The sequence below is a fragment of the Hyperolius riggenbachi genome, chromosome 5 (assembly GCF_040937935.1).
Source record: "Hyperolius riggenbachi isolate aHypRig1 chromosome 5, aHypRig1.pri, whole genome shotgun sequence".
Classification (NCBI taxonomy): domain Eukaryota; kingdom Metazoa; phylum Chordata; class Amphibia; order Anura; family Hyperoliidae; genus Hyperolius; species Hyperolius riggenbachi.
In genome coordinates this window covers 323,780,009-323,798,754 of record NC_090650.1, presented here as the reverse complement: position 1 = coordinate 323,798,754, position 18,746 = coordinate 323,780,009, and the positions used below count along the sequence as shown (strand labels likewise).

At 41.6% G+C, this 18,746-nt stretch overlaps 1 protein-coding gene across 4 annotated transcripts in view; it reads left to right on the top strand.

The window, feature by feature from the left end:
* ZNF521 (zinc finger protein 521) overlaps positions 1–18,746 on the top strand; it is a 404,909-nt gene that overhangs the window by 91,069 nt on the left and 295,094 nt on the right. The gene's annotated exons all lie outside the window — the stretch shown is intronic.

Here is an 18,746-nt window from a genome sequence, read left to right as displayed (position 1 = left end):
TGTTCAGAGTTGATAGGAAGATGGATTGAGCCAAATACAGGGCAATCTTGGAAGAAAACCTCTTGGGAGTCTGCAAAAGACTTGAGACTGGGGCGGAGGTTCACCTTCCAGCAGAACAACAACCCTAAACATAAAGCCAGGGCAACAATGGAATGGTTTACAACAAAACATATCCATGTGTTAGAATGGCCCAGTCAAAGTCCAAATCTAAATCTAATCGAGAATCTGTGGCAAGATCTGGAAATTGCTGTTCACAAACGCTGTCCATCTAATCTGACTGAGCTGGAGCTTTTTTGCAAAGAAGAATGGGCAAGGATGTCAGTCTCTAGATGTGCAAAGCTGATAGAGACATACCCTAAAAGACTGGCAACTGTAATTGCAGCAAAAGGTGGTTCTAAAAAGTATTGACTCAGGGGGCTGAATAATTACGCACACCCCACTTTGCAGTTATTTATTTGTAAAATATGTTTGGAATCATGTATGATTTTCGTTCCACTTCTCACGTGTACACCACTTTGTATTTGCCTTTCATGCGGAATTCCAATAAAATTGATTTATGTTTGTGGCAGTAATGTGACAAAATTTGGGAAACTTCAAGGGGCCGAATACTTTTGCAAGCCACTGTATTGTGAATATGAGTAATAACAGAAGGGATGGAGAAACCTTGGAGCTACGAGGTCACTAAGATGGTGGGACGGGTCTGCAGAATTTTTGTGTGAATAGTTGGTTGTTTTGTTGGCTGGATATTGCCATACGATCAATTCCTTTTACCCATGTCATGCTTCTATAATGCCAAACTAAAAAAAGTGAAAAAGGCAGTAACCTCAGTAAAGAGAGCTGGCTGTGTCACAATCTTGTCTTTTCTATGCTGTTTTCTATCTGCATGAGATGTTAGAAACACAGTCAGACACAAGTGACTGGATGAAAGCCCTGTTTACACTACAGGAAGAAAATTGCAGTGTTTTCCAGAACACAGGAAAATGCCAAATCGGCCGGTGATCCTAAGTTATTAAGAGGAGGTGTTCACCTTGTCAGTCAGAATGCAAACACAACATGCATGGTATGGGCTACAAATGCAAAGTCCCAAGCTGCTTGGTTTTTCTGCAACCATATTGCAAATGTGCCACAAATTGGATGCAGTGGAAGCCTATGGGAACAGATGGTATCCGTTCCCACTAGGCCACTCACCTGTCCCGTGAAGATTCCGTCCCACCACCACTGTTCGGCCCACTGCAGGGGATCAGAACCTAGCAGAAGAATTCACATTGCGCCATAGTGGCACTCAAAAAGTAATTTAGGTGCCGTCAAAAGACAGAGCCAAAATTACTATAAAAACACCATAATTTTGTCTGCCAGCAAGAGCTGGCAACCGAATCACTTCTAATTAATGGCGCCAGGATTTTTGCAGGAGTAAGGTGAGTCATTTTATTCATCTTTGCCCTGTACTCAAATTTCCCGATGCATTTTTGCATGTATGTCATTTGGATAGCATACTAGTAAGGCCTTTGATGTGGGATTTCAGGCTTTGACAAGGGTTTGAATCCCGTCTCAAACCACCAGTGCGTAAAAACATTAAGGAGTCTTTGGACAAGCCTCCTTAATGTTCTTGGTTACCAGTGGAGTGTAAGTGGCTGTAGCCCTGAAGTGTTTTGAGCCCACCAGGAGCAAAGCACAGTATAAATGTTTTGTGTCTTAACTTGTCTCGTCTAGGACAGTGCTTCCCAACCCTGTCCAGCTCTACTAAGACACTAATTACCCCACCTGTCAAGGTTTGTGGTTTTCTGCAAAACATGCACTTTTGGTGGTACTTGAGCACAGGGTTGGGAAGCCCTGGTCTAGGTTATTTCAATTACCTATGGCCACCCAGAGAAACTGTTTCTTTTAAAACCCAAACTTGTAATATTTTAGCCAAATGAATTCAGTTTATAAAGCGTAGAAGTAGTTTAAGATTTTCCAGAAATAGGTCTGAGAAATGCTGATCCCAGGCTGACCCTTGAGCCATAGATGTATCTCTGCATACACATAAGCCTTTTTTAAATAGACATAAGTTTCTGAAAGGTGATAAGAAAGGTCAGGGAGGCCTCTGGCTTAATCCACTCTCACTGCTCATTAGGCATAGGTCCTAAACAGAGGTTAGAAATCCTCAGGCAGCATGACCCTCTTGCTTGAACTGCACATGCCTGTGGCTTTTGTAATCTCAATTTGCTATATTTTGGGCTGATGCTGTTTTAGCTTAAAGAACCGCATGTATTTTCTATTAATGATTAATAGCAATGGCAGAAGCAATAAACATGACTAGATATATTAATGAATTGTGTGCTTAGTGTGCATGTATGTAGATATGGGAATACTATACCGGTGTAAATGATCGGCATGCATGAACGTTTACAAACCTGCAGCTGACCTGCCATATACTTCAGCATTCTGTCACAATTAGTACCAGCACTTTGCACATGCTGTCATGGCGAATGCCAGAACAATGTTCAAATGTTGGAAAGGAATGTCTCCCCAAATGCACTTGCTATCAGTTGTGTACCATAACATTTCAAGCTTTTCATATCAAGCGTATGGTACGAGGCATGTTTGGAGAGGCAATCCCTTCCAACATTTGGACCATGTTATGGCATCTGCCATGATATCCTGTGGAAGAATGTGGTGGTCCAATATGGTGAGTTCAGGAAGAACAACACGTGACAGGTTCAGGAACTTTAAAGCGTGCCCGTTCACAACAACTGTACTGTACATGAATTCCTTTCCAACATTTGAACGTTGTTCTTGCATCCGCCGTGACAACATGTGTGGTCTAATGTCAGCTAGAGCACTACCTGCATGAAGTATGTATATGCTCCCTGTGTTTTGTGTGGGTCTACTTCAGGCACTGCAGTTTTCTCCTACATACCAGAAACATACTGGTTAATGGCCATTGCGACTTCTTCTCAATTAGCCGTAAATTATGGCAAGGACATCAGACTGCGACTATGGTAGAAAAATATTATATAAAGCAAACCGAGGTGCCAAAAGAATAAAATAGACTAAAATCATTAAAAGTGATGGGGAGGCAGTGGTGGACTTACCTCCTTAAAGCAGACATAAGTACTGTCGATTTCAAAACAGACAATCATTTATTGACATACTGTATATACTCGCAAGCAAGCCGAATTTTTGACCCCCAAAAACGGGGTCAAAAGTTGGGGGGTCGGCTTGCTTGCGAGTCACCTGTGGTCCGCGCACCCGCCCCGCGGCCGCCGCTATCACCTGAGCTGGCGCCGCATCTTCTATTATTCCCCTCTCCGCTCGTATAGTAATTCACTCACAGCAGCACGCCCCACGGCGGCTGCTGTGATGACGAGGCAGGAAGCCATAGAGAGAGAGCGGCTTCCTGGGGCGCGCTGCTGTGAGTGAATTACTATACGAGCGGAGAGGGGAATAATAGAAGATGCGGCGCCAGCTCAGGTAATAGCGGCAACCGCGGGGCGGGGGAGAGGAGGGGGCACTACCTATACTGGGCACTGTACTAGCTATACTGGGGCACTATACTGGGCACTACCTACCTATACTGGACACTATACTAGCTATACTGGGCGCTATACTGGGCACTATACTAGCTATACAGGGCACTATACTAGCTATACTGGGCACTACCTACCTATACTGGGCACTATACTAGGTATACAGGGCACTATACTAGCTAAACTGGGGCACTACCTACCCATACTGGGGCACTATACTAGCTATACTGGGGCACTATACTAGCTATACTGGGGCACTATACTAGCTATAATGGGCACTTTACTAGCTATACTGGGCACTATACTAGCTATACTGAGCACTATACTAGCTATACTGGGGAACTACCTACCCAGACTGGGCACTATACTGGGCACTATACTAGCTATACTGGGCACTTTACTAGCTATACTAGGGCACTACCTACCCATACTGGGCACTATATTAGCTATACTGGGCACTATACTAGCTATACTGAAACACACTGGGGGGATCACGCAGCCAGCATTTCCTACCCCCGGCTTATGAGGGTCAATTATTTTTTCCTGTTTTTTCAGGTAAAAGTTGGGGGGTCAGCTTATATGCAGGTCGGCTTGCTTGCGAGTATATACGGTACTCCAAAACAGTGATGTGATGCGTTTCACAGGCGTAACCCTGCTTCATCAGGCAATATTAGGAGGAATATATGACAGTAATGGGTCAAAGATACACCAAGTGCCTCTGTCTGGTAGAGGAGGCAGGCACCTGAATTGTTTAATGTAATCTCTGTCACTGTGGAAGAGGTCTCTGCTATATAAAATCATAGTGCTAGCTTTGAGATCTAGCCTCTTCATGAAGGGCTAGAATAATAGGCTTCTATGAAAAAAAAAAAGTGCGTAGAGAAATGGATGCCAAATAGCAATAATAGAATACTGGTAATGTTATCAATATTCTACCATCACCCTCTGTACCCTCACTCTCACAGGAACCCTCCCCTTTGTACACCTAACAAGATCCCTCCCCTACCTATACCTGACACTAACCACCCCTTGCCTACTCCAGAGTCCAGACACTAACCAAGCAACCCCCACTCACTGCTCTTTTACACCAGAGTTTGGCACCAGTATAGCCAAACTCTGGTGAGCCACTGCTTCCAGCATGCCTGACGCAGTCGCAGAACTCTGCTGTCACTATTTTGCACTGGAGTTTGACCATAGCGTTGCCTAACTGTGAACTTCTGCTACAAGCTTGCCTGCCTGCCTCCATTCCTGCAGAGCCTATGGCAGCGCCCAATTTTGCCCTGTGCTGTTTGCACCCACCCATTGTCCAATGTGGAATAATCTGTCTGGATATATTGCTTTTAAATAGTGAAACTTTAGATTTTTAAATCTTGTTTGTAGAACTTTTCTCCCAGCTGAATGTATAGCTCTCCATATTTAACGGCAACAGATTGCCTGGAAAATCCATATCATTTTCAGCCATTAGCAAGCAAAACGTGGGGCAGTTTTGTCTAGTTAATAAATGCTGATTTAAGTACATGCGCAACTCCTGGAATACCTCTAGGTCAGCTTGTGATTTTTTTTTCCTTTAAAGTTGTTTTCATTTGCATTGCACAGTCTTCGCCATGCTTGTAGCATTTAGGATATGACTTTATTATGATATCTTCAGCCTGCATGCATTGGGTATGTGTTATGACTTGGGAAAAAATTACTGGACCCAATGGTTCTTGTTGGCATTACACATAATGAATAGTGAAGTTTACTTGGAAGTTACTATAAGCTTCTGAATTTGATTCCCTGGGCAGGTAATTATGTGGAGCATGGAAAATACATTTAAAATATCTCTTTTCTAGAATACCTGCATTTCAGGCAAGAATCATACACAAGAGTCTGTTCTTGTAGCATTGGCTCGTGGCCCATAAAACTAGACATCCCTTCTGAATGAGATTGAGAGGAAATTATACTGAGAACTATCTGAAACTCCAAGTATTTTTTTTTCCTCTGTTAGATTTTGACTTTTGTCTTATTTTACAGTATGTTGTAAACAAATGTAAGTTCACTCTCCAGTTACACAGGTAAAGAGCAAATGGGCTGCCTGTGATTAATGTAAATTTAAGGGTTATGTAAAATGCACAATACCACTATGAATAGGGAAGTGATTTTATCATGCATACTTAACCGCTTTCGGACGGCGGTGATTGAAATATACACCCTGTTTAGATGCTGATATTCCTGCCAGGGCGTAGATTTCACTCACCGCCGCCATATGCTCTCGCCGCTCCTGCCAATTCCGCCGCTCTCTCCCACCACACCTCACTTGCCCTGCTGTCAGTATGACAGCGGAGATTCATTAGCAGATGAAATCGGGAGCCAATAAAATCTACTGTCCTGTCATCAGTGTGAGCAAATCTCATTTGACTCAATCAGCAAATTAAATCGGCCCCGGACTGGCTCACAGAGCTCTGCTGTCAGAGTGGGAGGCCTGAGGCGGCAGGTGTGCGGTGTGAATGGCGGTAGTGGTGATTCAGTGCAGCGATTCGAAACCTGCATGCAAGTCTAAATGATATGCATCTTGTTGACCAACTCTGACTTGTGGCTCTTCCCATTAGTCCCTTTGCCTGCAAATGTTATTAACTGCAGGATTTTTTATTTTCCCTAAAGTATGTGCCCAGTTGAGTCTCCCACTATCACCCCTGCAAGGTATCAGATATCATGATGATGGTGATGCTTGGCTGACAGCTCCAGAAGCAGTGGGATGGGTAGATTCATGCCTGGTTCTGGGTTTCTAAGGCAGCAGAATGGAAGGGTCTACATAGCAGAAGTTTCATATTGCTAACACACAGGACAGATCTGGAAGCTACTATTATTATTATTATTATTATTTTTATTATTGTTATTTTAGATACCTATAGTGCCACCTTCTTCTGTTGTACTTTGTTATAGGGGATACATAGTACAGATAGCAACAAGGCAATGCCTTACAGATAAACGACAAATGGACAGGTCAGCGATGCAACATTCACTAAGGTGGAAATATGTTACGCAGCAGGAATAACGCATTAGGGGAAGAACCTTGTGGTAGGGAACAGGGATGGGAGGGTATACAGGTTGGAGGAAGACACCTGGCGCCAGCTGACGCTACTGTTACAACTTAACCAGTTCGCATTCAGTCGTTTTTCGCTTCATGCATCCGAACAATGTTCACCTCCCATTCATTAGCCTATAACTTTATTACTACTTATCACAATGAACTGATCTATATCTTGTTTTTTCCGCCACCAATTAGGCTTTCTTTGGGGGGTACATTTTACTAAGAGCCACTTTACTGTAAATGCATTTTAAAAGGAAGAATAAGAAAAAAACGGAAACAAATCATTATTTCTCACTTTTCGGCAATTATAGTTTTAAAATAATACATGCCTCCATAATTAAAACCCACGTATTGTATATGCCCATTTGTCCCAGTTATTACACCATTTAAATTATGTCCCTATCACAATGTATGGCGACAATATTTTATTTGGAAATAAAAGTGCATTTTTTCCGTTTTGCATTCATCACTATTTACAAGCTTATAATAATAAAAAAAAGAAATATTTCATCTTTACATAAAAAGTTTAGACCCTTAGGTAAATATTTGTGTTTTTTTTTTTATTGTAATGTTTTTTTGTTTTTTTTAATTAAACATTTTATGTGGGCATTTTTGGGAGGGTGGGATTGAAATTGTATTAGTTTTTGGAAATATATGTGTATTTTTATTTTTATTTAACATTTAGATGTAGTTTACTTTTTGGCCACAAGATGGCAGCCATGAGTTGTTTACTGTGACGTCACTCTAAGCGTACCACGTACGCTTAGAGCGACATAGGAAGCAGAAAAAGCGTAGCTTCCGAGAGAAGCTGTCGCTTTTTCTGCGGGGGAGAGGAATCAGTGATCGGGCACCGTTGCCCGATTCACTGATTCACTGGCTAACAAACCGCCGGCCGGGAGCGCGCGTGATCGGCCGCGTGGACGCGCAGGAGCGCACATGGCTTCCTGGACGTGAGTTTCACGTCCAGGAATGTCAAATAGTTAAGGAGAGACTGTGGTAGGGTCCCTGGAAGCACAGTTAGGAGGTGATACAGCTTATGGGGATACCTGGTGCTGACTGCCATTACTGAGCTAGTCCCAGGGGAGCAGTGTTTGGAAGGCAGACAACTTATGAGGAGACTTGGTGCTGGCTGCCGCTACTGTGGTATTGCCCCTGGGAGCAGTGTTAGGAGGGGAAACAACATCTGGTGCTGGCTGCCGATACTCTGCTGGGGCCTCAGGCGAGCAGTGTGAGTTTGTGGGGCGAAGCGCAACAAGATGCCGCTGCACCATGGGCACACCTGGCTTAGAATAATTTTTTTTCCTGGTTTTTGTGCTCTTAACCTAGATGCATCTTATGGTGAGGTGCGTCTGATGGTGTGACACATAACGTACAATTTCAAATCATAGTGGAAGGAACTCTTTCTAACTTGCTAGGAAAATTTGTATATATAATGTTTCCAAATGTAACATTTCTTAATCTGCGTCTGAGATTCGCCTCAAATGCTTTTAGAGGCTTAAAATCTAAAAATCCCCTTTTGAGTTTCTCACTAAAAATCTGTGCATTGTCTACAGTACATGTTTCTCTGTATGGCTCTGACTTGGGCTATTACTATGTCACTTTGATCAATGCAAATGTTTAGCACTGCATTTTATTCATTTGTTTTCCCTGATGAAGCCTTGTTATGCCAACATGTTGGAATTTATGTATATTGGAGTGTTGTTTTTGATCTACTAGTGGAGGGGGTACTTTGTATTCGGTCAGCAACATCTCTTTAGCAAGAGGGGGTATCTATTACTCTTGGCTCTAGTGATTCAACACTCTTTTCAGTCTGAATGCTTTCTTTTTTGCTAGCATCCGTATGTCCAATATTATTATTATTATTATTTTTATTATTATTTAGTATATATATAGCGCCAAACATCTTCTGCAGCGCTGTACAGAGTATATATTGTCTTGTGGTAGGATCCCTGGAAGCACAGTTAGGAGGTGATACAGCTTATGGGGAGACCTGTCCCTCAGAAGGGTTCACAATTTAATCCCTACCATAGTCATATGTCTATGTATGTATCGTAGTCTAGGGCCAATTTTAGGGGGAAGCCAAGTAACTTATCTGTATTGTTTTGGGATGTGTGAGAAAACCGAACATACAAACTCTGTGCAGATAATGCCCTGGCTGGGATTCAACCGAGGGACCAGTGCTGCAAGGCGAGAGCGCTAACCACTACGCCACTGTGCAAGTGCTTCAGGTTCCATACGCCAGGGGAGAGCAATCTCTACCTCTGACACCATAATTTGAATGGACACCTCGCACAATCACGTTATTATATAACGTAATTTTGTGAGGTGTCCATTCAAACTATGGTATCGGAGGTAGAGATTGCTCTAATCTAACGTATGGAACCTGACACACTTTTCTTCATACCTTGGACTTTTTTGCTGGCAACATCAGTACTGTAGGTTACAATATCCACCCCTTACTTTAGATGGGCGATGACTATTGTTCGTTTAGCCCTATTTTATTTTTGTGTTTATTAAAAGTTATATTTTAGGTACTACAGTACCATAGAGAAGGGCTAATGGGGATTGTGCTCGAGTCCCAGTGTTTTTTGTTTATATACCCACATTCCCCTACATATACCCCACTTAGTTTATGTGTGTTGTTGTTGTCTTCAATAGAGGAAAGATGCAAAATGAATAATTTGCTGTTGTTTATTTTGCTAACTCTTTGTAGCTTTTAGTTTTGTGAACATGCATTATTAGTGTGAACTACTGAAATGTTGTTAAAGCTCTGCAGATACTTATTGTAGTTAAGTGATTTTTTAAAGGAACTAATATATAGTTAGGTAGGCTGCTTTGTATGCAAGCAGCACTGAGAGCTTCAACCATTGAAACCTAAAATGTAAAATTGATTTTTTTCATGCCACAGAGAAGCAGGTATAACATTATTTTCCACAGTGGAATTGGAGTAGAAGATTTAAGAGAAAATGGTGTTATTTTTTTCTCTTCCCCTGCGTATTGCAGTTGCAAATAGTATCTAGATAATGCTTGGCAATTAGCAAGTTGTCCAATATTTTGCCTCCGAGATGATGGGTTCACCAGTCTCTCTGATAATTATAGGCATTATGTGTATCTATCTATGTTTATGCACCAAACAAGGCATTTTCTGTCATTAACATCCACAGAAATGAAGGCTCCCAGAGGAATTTGTCTTCACCTGCCTTTTTTCCTCTAGTCACACTTGTTTGTTATCAAGGTCAGAAAATGGTCATTAAAGAGAAACCGTAACCAAGAATTGAATGTCACCTCAATCAGTTGCTGATACCCCCTTTCCCATGAGAAATCTTTTTTTTCTTTTCTCAAACGGATCATCAGGGAGCTCTGGATGGCTGATATTGTGGTGAAACCCCTCCCACAGTGTGATGTCAGGACCATGGTTCTGACATCACACTTTGGGAACCATTGTGGGAAATGGCTGTTTACAACTGCCAAAAAAGCAAGCAGTATCTCCTTCCACTGACATTACCTGCAAGCAGTAAAAATGTCACCATGCGATAAATGTCAGAATGTAAATCAGGGAAAGATTTTACAATGGGCAAACACTAACTAAATCCTTTATACATAATTATTGTAAAAACGAAGCACTTTTTTTATTACATTATTTTCACTGGAGTTCCTCTTTCAGTACAACCTACATCATCAGACTGTACTGGTTAACTACTTTAGGACCTTGATGATTGAAATCTACGCCCTGTTTTGATGGCTACCTGGCTGCCAGGGTGTAGATTTCAATCCACCAACGCCACGCGTTTTCGCCCCTTTTGTCGCTCCTGGAGATCTCACCACTGTCTCCCCGCCGCACACTGATAAGCTTATGAGCAAATACCCAGCATGGTGGCATAGTGGTGAGCTTTTTTGCCTTGCAGCTCTGGGTCCTCAGTTCAATTCTCAGCAAGGGCACCATTTGCATGGAGTTTTTATGTTCTCCCTGTGTCTGTGTTACACTACACGTTACATACATAGACATATGGTAGGGATGAGTTTGTCTGACGGACAGTTAAGTGACAAGACAATATACTCTGTACAGCACTGTGAAATATATTTGCACTATATAAATACTATATAATAATAATAATAATGTCTTTTTGAACACAAATTACTCCTAGTATGCAATTCATCTGTGGAAGATAAGAGGTAGGGTGACATAGTGCCATCACAATATAACTAATCTTGAAAAAGATGGGGTGTTTAAAGGACTTCTGAGGTGAAAATTCACTTATGAGAAACACAATTGTATCTAACCTCCTTCTACTAAAAATTACTTTTTTTCGATATCCCACAGTTTTATTTTATATTTAAATCTAGTTTTTCAGTTTTTATTGTTTAATTGTCTCTGCTCAATGACACCTTCATTGAAGTATGCTAGAGCTCAAATCTATGAATTATTGACCCTTCTTATCTCTTTCCTGCTCTCAGAAGCCATTTACTGACAGGAAAATATTTTATGTCTGTAATTACTAATCAGTGAGGGACAGAAACTGTCACTTGCATAACAGATTTTTAAGGCTGCTTACACACTAAGACGTTACAGGCGCACGTTAGTGCAGCCTGTAACGCTCCCCCAACGCACAGCAATGTAACACAAGTGGGCTGTTCACACAGCCCACGTTGCGTTACATGTAACGCTGCACGTTCTGCCGAAAGTGCAGCATGCTACGGCGTTACAGCGGCTTAAGCCGCGTTAGACTGTTTGCACATGCGCAGTCATGTTGGGGAGGAGCGGAGAGCGGCCAGGCACATGGCTAATTAATATTCACTGCACGTTGTGACGTGCAGTGTTTACTTCCTGGTGCGGCCGCTCTGTGCGGCGATTGGCCGGCGGGACCACGTGATGCCGCATGCGTCCAAGAGTACGCATCACGGCATCACGGAAGCCAGAGTGAGCTGCACAACGCGGCTTACTCTGACGTCCACATCGAAGAGCACCAGGCCTTGCGTTAGGTGCATGTTATGCGACCTTAACGTAGCACCTAACGCAACGTCTTGGTGCGCAAGTAGCCCAACTCTTTCAGACAGAGAAAGGAAAAAAAAAAGGAACACAGCTTAGTTATTTGTGCACTTGGCACTGCACATACACATGCTTATCTCATCATGTCACATGTCACCTCGGTTGTCCTTTAAGAGTAAAGACCCTTTCCAGACTGATGGGAATATCAATAATAAAGTAATTTGACATTGGTGGTACTGGGAGTAAGATTATCGTATTGATGATGCAGCTGAAAAGCCACATTTGAAACCATGATGATTTTCTTGACTAAGGAAGCTCACTGGTAGTCGGGACTGAAAGGGTTACTCTCCTGTTACTTAATTTTTTAGATTCTGATACAGAAATGGCAAGCTGGAAAACAGACAGTGCCGAATGCGCAGCGGCTACCTGGGAATAATGTTTTTTTCACTTATGTACATCTGCAGACTTATTAATGCTAGTCAGGTTATGAGCAAGGATTCAAGAAAATTCTTTATTCCTCATTGACTCCTGACAGTTATTGTACCTAGGAACTGAGTAACGTGTTCTGAAGTGAGCAATTATGGAAATGTTTACTTCACTGGCTGCATGTAAATGTGCTCAGAGAATGGATCCGAATTTCTCCTTGGGGTATTTAATTCTCCTCAGGGCGATGAAAATCAAATGATTTCTTTCTTTCCCTCATATTTTTTTATTTATTTTTTGGTAGGGATTTTTTTTTTTAAGTGTTACGAGGCATTGGAATAATGATGAACGTAGAGCAAAATATCAGGAATCGGCAAGTCGTAACAACCAAAACCTAGAAATACTTGAGAGTCTGTTCTTTAAAGTAGGAGATATTAAGGGGGGAATGTAGCAAATGTATTCTGGTGGAAAGACCTCGTTTATACCACGTAGCTTGAACGAGAGAAATCTTCTTGTTTATCACATTAACTAAAGCTGTTTTGTTAAAGGAAATACATTTCATTACAAGACTTTAGTTGAAAATGTGACTTTTGTGAAGAATTTATGGTTCAGCCACCTGCAGCTTTGGTTGGCAATCTGCTGGTCCAGACCTACCTTGTCTTCTGTCCTCGTCACATACAGGCAACTAGCAGGTGATAGCAGTATGATTCTTCTGCTGATCAGGGAGCTTTCTACTCCTTCCCACTTCGATCTCCATAGGGGACATACTGCTTGGCTGAGCATGCATGATCTGTCTCTGGCCACAGGGCTGACTGTCAGCTACAATTATCACAAAGTGTTTTTGGTAGGCATGGCATTCTTTTAAATGGGACTCATAATGTTTGGATGCAAGTGGCGCATACAAATATAAGGCTAGGTCAACACTATGGCACAGCCACACTGTGCATGGTCACAAAAGATCCGATGTATAACCCGCTGTGTATATGAAATCGCGGTGTTCGTTGTAATGAACATGTCATAGATAATATACTATCCATAAACATATAGAAATGTCTGTGTTCCATGCAGTGTGTAAGACCGGACTTTGCGTTCTGCTACTAAAATGGAGACAATAGACAAGACAAATAATATTTATATTGCATTTTTCTCCTGGCAGACTCAAAGCACTCTAGCTGGTGTGCACTCAGTAGGCAGTAGCAATGTTAGGGAGTCCAGCACAAGCACTTCTTACTGCATAGGTGCTGGCTTACTAAACAGGGAGAGCCAACATTCAAACCCTGGTCTCCTGTGTCAGTGGTGGAGACTTAAACCATTATACTATCGAGCAACTGCCATGCTCAAAGCAGACATGTCTGAATGGGTCTTCTAGAAGATAACATAGGATCTACCAATATGTCTGTCTGTCCATCTCTGTTGTGGTGTCTGATTTGGCCCCTAGGGTGAACCTAGCCTCAGGCTGTGTTTTGTTATAATTTTTAGTCTTTGATCTTCAGGGATTATTGGTCTGCCATGATGCAATTCAAGAGATATGCAAACATTGGACTTCTGTTGCCTGAATGGTCTGTTGTCTTCCCAATGTTTGAATACGCTTCCTCCATCCTGTGAAGTTGACCAACATTACGTGACTACTGTACATTAGATGTGTTTTTTGTTTTGTTTTCCTCCCAGCAGATTGTTTTCAGATAGACCTCAAATATTAGATGTGGTACATGATCTCTAACATCCAGTCCAGGTTTCCTGGAACTGTTAGGTACTCCAGTGGTTTCCAGTGTGCCCGGCTTCAACCCCATATGGCTTGTACAGTAATGAGGCTTGTTTGCATGCTTCTATAAATGAGTATGTTTGGTAAATGTGATGAGCTTTCCTGCACCAACATCACATTTTCAGTAATAATAACATGTATGCCTTGCGTATGTGTTCTGCTGTAGACAAGAAGTGTGTCATTGTCATTGCTTGTGCCATCCTGGTGCACATCATGGCAGTGGTTCCAAATGGGTGATCAATTATTGAACTGTGATGTACCAGACAAGTGTGTTTTCTTACAAAGTGTTGTTTTCTCCTATTTACTATTAATTATCAGCAGGTGGCAGGTTGAGGCACTGTGGCAGGGCATGACATATTCTTCTTCTAGTGAACTGTGTGGAGTAACAGATGTCAAGTGTTAAAGGTCATGGCGATTTAATGATTGTTCATGATAGTTTAGGGTGCCCTTTCTTAGTCTGTAGAGGTGACGTGCCGACTGCTCATTTGCTGATATTAGTCTGCTTTAGGGGACCCAGCAGGAATCCTCATAGGGAACAGTTCTCCAATCACAGTACCCTCTTACAGACCAAAGCATTGTAATTGGCCAATGGCCATACAGTGTGGGTGTAGTTTACTACAACCTACTGGAAACCTAGCAGTTTGGGGGGGTGCCGTCCACCTAATCACATTGGCTGAATTTCACTATGAGGTTTCCTGCTGGCTCCCCTAAAGTAAACTAGAGCCCGCTTGCTACTGGACATGTTGGAAAACCATGCCTAGTTGCTGTTATTTCCTGCTGTGTCAGCAGATAAATCCTGCTTGTCTTCTCCCTAGGCCTCTCCATAGAGCAGACTTTGCCTCTCAGCACACAGCAAAACAGTGTAAGGCAACCGTTGAAACATGATTGTTTGGGAAACGTATGGGCACAGCCTAAGACCTGAGCCATTTGTTTCTCATTCCAACAAATCTCTTTAAATCAAGCTTTAATACTATTTGACCTTTATCAATGCACACAGTATATTGCAAAAAGAGTTAAAAACTTCAATAACACTTCATTAGTAAGTGCTGTAGCTGACCTTTTTTCAGTGTTATTTCCTCTTATTTTTATGTTTCACTGGAATATAGGTAAAGGTTTCATAACATTGTATTTTTTATTTCTTGCAGAGAATTGAGTTTTGTAGACATTACCTAACTCTTGATTTGTCACACTGGGATCAATAAGGTTTCTCTGCTCTTAAACACACACAATCGCTGGGGAGACATAATCATTTTTTTTGTAAGTGCCGTAAAGTTAACGTGTTGTTGAAACAAAAACTCCTGTGACAGTCCTGCAATAAGTACACTCGGAATCTGGCAAGTTATCTGTAACTTTGGGAAAGACAGGAGGAGAGCATAATGCTCATCCTATATATTGTTTCACTCTGCATTTTAAAGACCTTCTTTGTCCACTCATCTTATTACTGGCCAAACTGTTCCACATGAAACAGAGGAATTGCCATGCTGAGTAACAGAATACATCCAGGTCCATAAAGCAAGCTTGTGTCCAAAATGAGCTTTAATAAGCTGAATACAAGTACAGATATAAATGGTGGCAAGAAAACCTTGCCTGCTATCTGATTTTTTTTTTCAGCCTCTGATGGGGGAACATAAAACCCCACTGTATCCCTGCATATGCCTTCCTCACTGTATGTTGTAAGGTTATAACTATTGGTTCCCAGATTTGTTTGTTCTATTTCCAATTTTTTTTGGTTTTAGCTGCAAATCAGCACAAAGTGATATAAGTGGTTGCTATAGTCAACAGGCACAACTGCTCCAGACATACAAGTCCCTTGCAACTTTATCTCTCTCTTCCAGGGAAAGCTATTAGGTTTAGTAAAGACCATTGCCCACTTATCCTGTCACTGATATGGATGACAATTGATTATTGGTCACAGTTTGTAAGGGGTGGATACATTTGGTAATGCAAGCCCCAGTTTCAATCCACACACATGCCCTCTTCCCCCAACAACTACATAAGTCGGGGAAAAAAAAGTTACCGTACTTTCCTAATAAGGTCATTGAACATCGATCAAGCAGGTCTTGAATTTTTTTTTTCCTTGACTAATCTATTGGAAATTTCTAATGGCATGTGATGCTAAGAATTCTGGATTGTGCGCACATTTATTGCAAGCTGCATGCAGCTTCAAATTAGGCTAATTTTAAAATGGAAAAAAGACACAAGTTGTAATTATTTTCATCTTTTTGACCATCTCTAACCTGCAGTGTAATGGCTTTGCGTCCCTCATCTATTTATTACTACACCATTGTTCATCATTTATGAAAAGTCTGCACCCTGCTCCAGTCCCCCACTGTAGCCAATGAATAAGCTGCATATGGTAGGGGTCCTGGGTTTAGTGATTAGCAGTGAGTGCAGAAAACCCTCTCCAGCCTCTCAGAGAACAGCTAAACTATAAAAGGGTATCACATTTTGCACTGAGCAGTACGTGCCGTAGATTAGGCTCACAGTGTGCATTGCATTCCCTGTAAAGGCAGGAACACAATGGAAATGTCATGCCACACATTATCCACATTGGGTTTCATACAGTGAAGCATACTGTCAAAGAAAAGTGTTGCGCTAACGCACTGCATGCCGTTTGTTAGGACGCCACACTCAGTTAAACCGAAACAGCCGCAACGTGAATGTCACATGGCTGGTGCACTGCAGTGTGGCGGTCCGTGTTACAAGATGGCCGTTACACCGCAACGCACCACTGTGAAAGTAGCCTTATACTTGCCTGACTTACTACTTCACTATATACTTCAACTTCATAATGATCAACTGCATACAAGTCTTCAGAGGACTCAAAATACAAATACAAATTCCTCAAGGGTAGCAACACACTGAGACAAACTTCACTTCTATACAATAAAGTCATTAAATATGTGAAAGACAAAGCTCTGATAAATCTCCTCTGTCTTCTGTCTACAAAACAGACCGTTTGCAGTGCGCTATAATGTGGGTACCCTGATTCAGTGGAGCATTTTTATCAAAACTGTAGCAAGTAAAAGTGGAGCAGCTACTCATTGTCATAATAAGTAGCTGCTCCACTTTTCTTCACAATTTTTCTACCACTGGTTTTATAAATGTGCCCCAGCGTCCCTAATCAGGCAATGCATTTTATCCACTAGAGGTAGAGAGAGCTGTTAACCCAACACTGTTGTGAAGTGTCTTTATTATAATGCCCTTCAGCAAGTTACCAGAAGATGCAGGTGAAACATACCAGCTGACGATTACACAATGGTGGGAGAGGGATGTAGCCTGACGTCTGTTTCACACTAGATAATACTTGTTCCAAGGCTGTAAATTGAAATGAAAATATACTTTTTTAATAAAATTACGTTACAAAAACTTTCAATAAGCACCGATAGGTTCGTACCACTTTTGAATAATAGTGGAGTTTCACCTTAAAGGACAACTGAAGCGAGAGAGATATGGCCACATTTATTTCCTTTCAAGCAATATTAGTTGCCTGGCAGACCTGCTGATCGAATGCATCTAATACTTTTAGCTAGAGACCCTAGACAAGCATACAGCAGATAAGGTTCTTTTGACATTATTGTCAGATCTGCTTGCTATAACTGAATTGATGTTGTTTATCCCCTGCTTATTGCCTGAAGAAGTGGGCTGTGCCCGCGAAACGCGTTGCATCTTTGGGGTATTTTCAATAAATGTGTATATCTATATATTTACAGTCCTTGGTGTCTGCTTTAACGGAGGCGAGTCCACCACTTCCTCCCAGCAATTTTTTAAAAATTTTATGTACTTTTATCCTTCTGGCGCCTCTGTTCACCTACCAATATATTTGAGTCCACCCCAGGTGGAGGGGTGATCTACCCCCTTTCTTTCTATCTACAGAGAGCGACTTCTTAATCCTGAGTGAGGACAGGTCTAATCTCCTCACCTGCCTAATGAGTGGTTACCTAGGTGGTAACCCGTGCTTGTGAGTATTACCATCTCACTGTTTCATTTATCCAATCAATTTTGACATACTACACCATATTGGGCTCTCGATTTCTCTTTATCATCAGGTATGCAAGTGTCAGTTTCTGCCCAGGTCGGACTGGGTCAGACTATAGTATAACCCCACCTTTAATACCTTCAAACAAGGTCTCAAGACCCACCTCATCATGCTTGCATACCCCCCTACACCAGCACCATAATATGTTCTGTTAGACACCCTCTCAAAAGATGCACCTATTGTCTCCACCCCCACCCTTTAGATTGTAAGCCTCTGGCAGGGCCCTCCTCCCTAGTGGTTTCAGCTTGATTATGCAATCTTACTGACAATCACCCCTCTTGTGGACTAGAACAGTCTCTATTTTGACCTATCACACTGTATTGTTATCAAATCATTTGCATGATCTTGTTTTGTTGTGAGTTTCCGTATGTTCTACCTTGTATGTTAACCCATTTATCTATTGTGCAGTGCTGCGTAATATGTTGGCGCTTTATAAATACAATAAATAATAATAATAACCCTCACTGATAAGTAATTACAGTCATAAAATACTTTCCTGTCAGTAAATGGCTTCTGAGAGCATGGAAGAGATAAAACGGGTCAATAATTAATAGATTTGAACTCTGGCAAACTTCAATGAAGGTGTCATTGAGCAGAGACAATGAAACAGTCAAAACTTAAAAACTAGATTTATATATAAAATAAAACTGTGGGATATCTAAAAAAGTAATTTTAGGAGACTGAGGATAGATACAATTGTTTTTCTCATCAGTTTATTTTCTCCTCAGATGTCCTTTAAGAAAGCTGAGAACACCTCTCCATTTGCCTTCACACACACAAAAAAAAAAAAATCTTTCTGATATGCCTGTATCAGGCTGCTTTTTAATTTGTTCCTAGTAAGACTTTGATTATACTCATGTGGCCTCACTGTTCTGCCATCCCTGCTGCTTGTTCAGCCAGCTCTGTCCATGGTCCATCTTCAAGGGCACAGCTAGTTCTCATCCTGCTTCCAGCAGTTT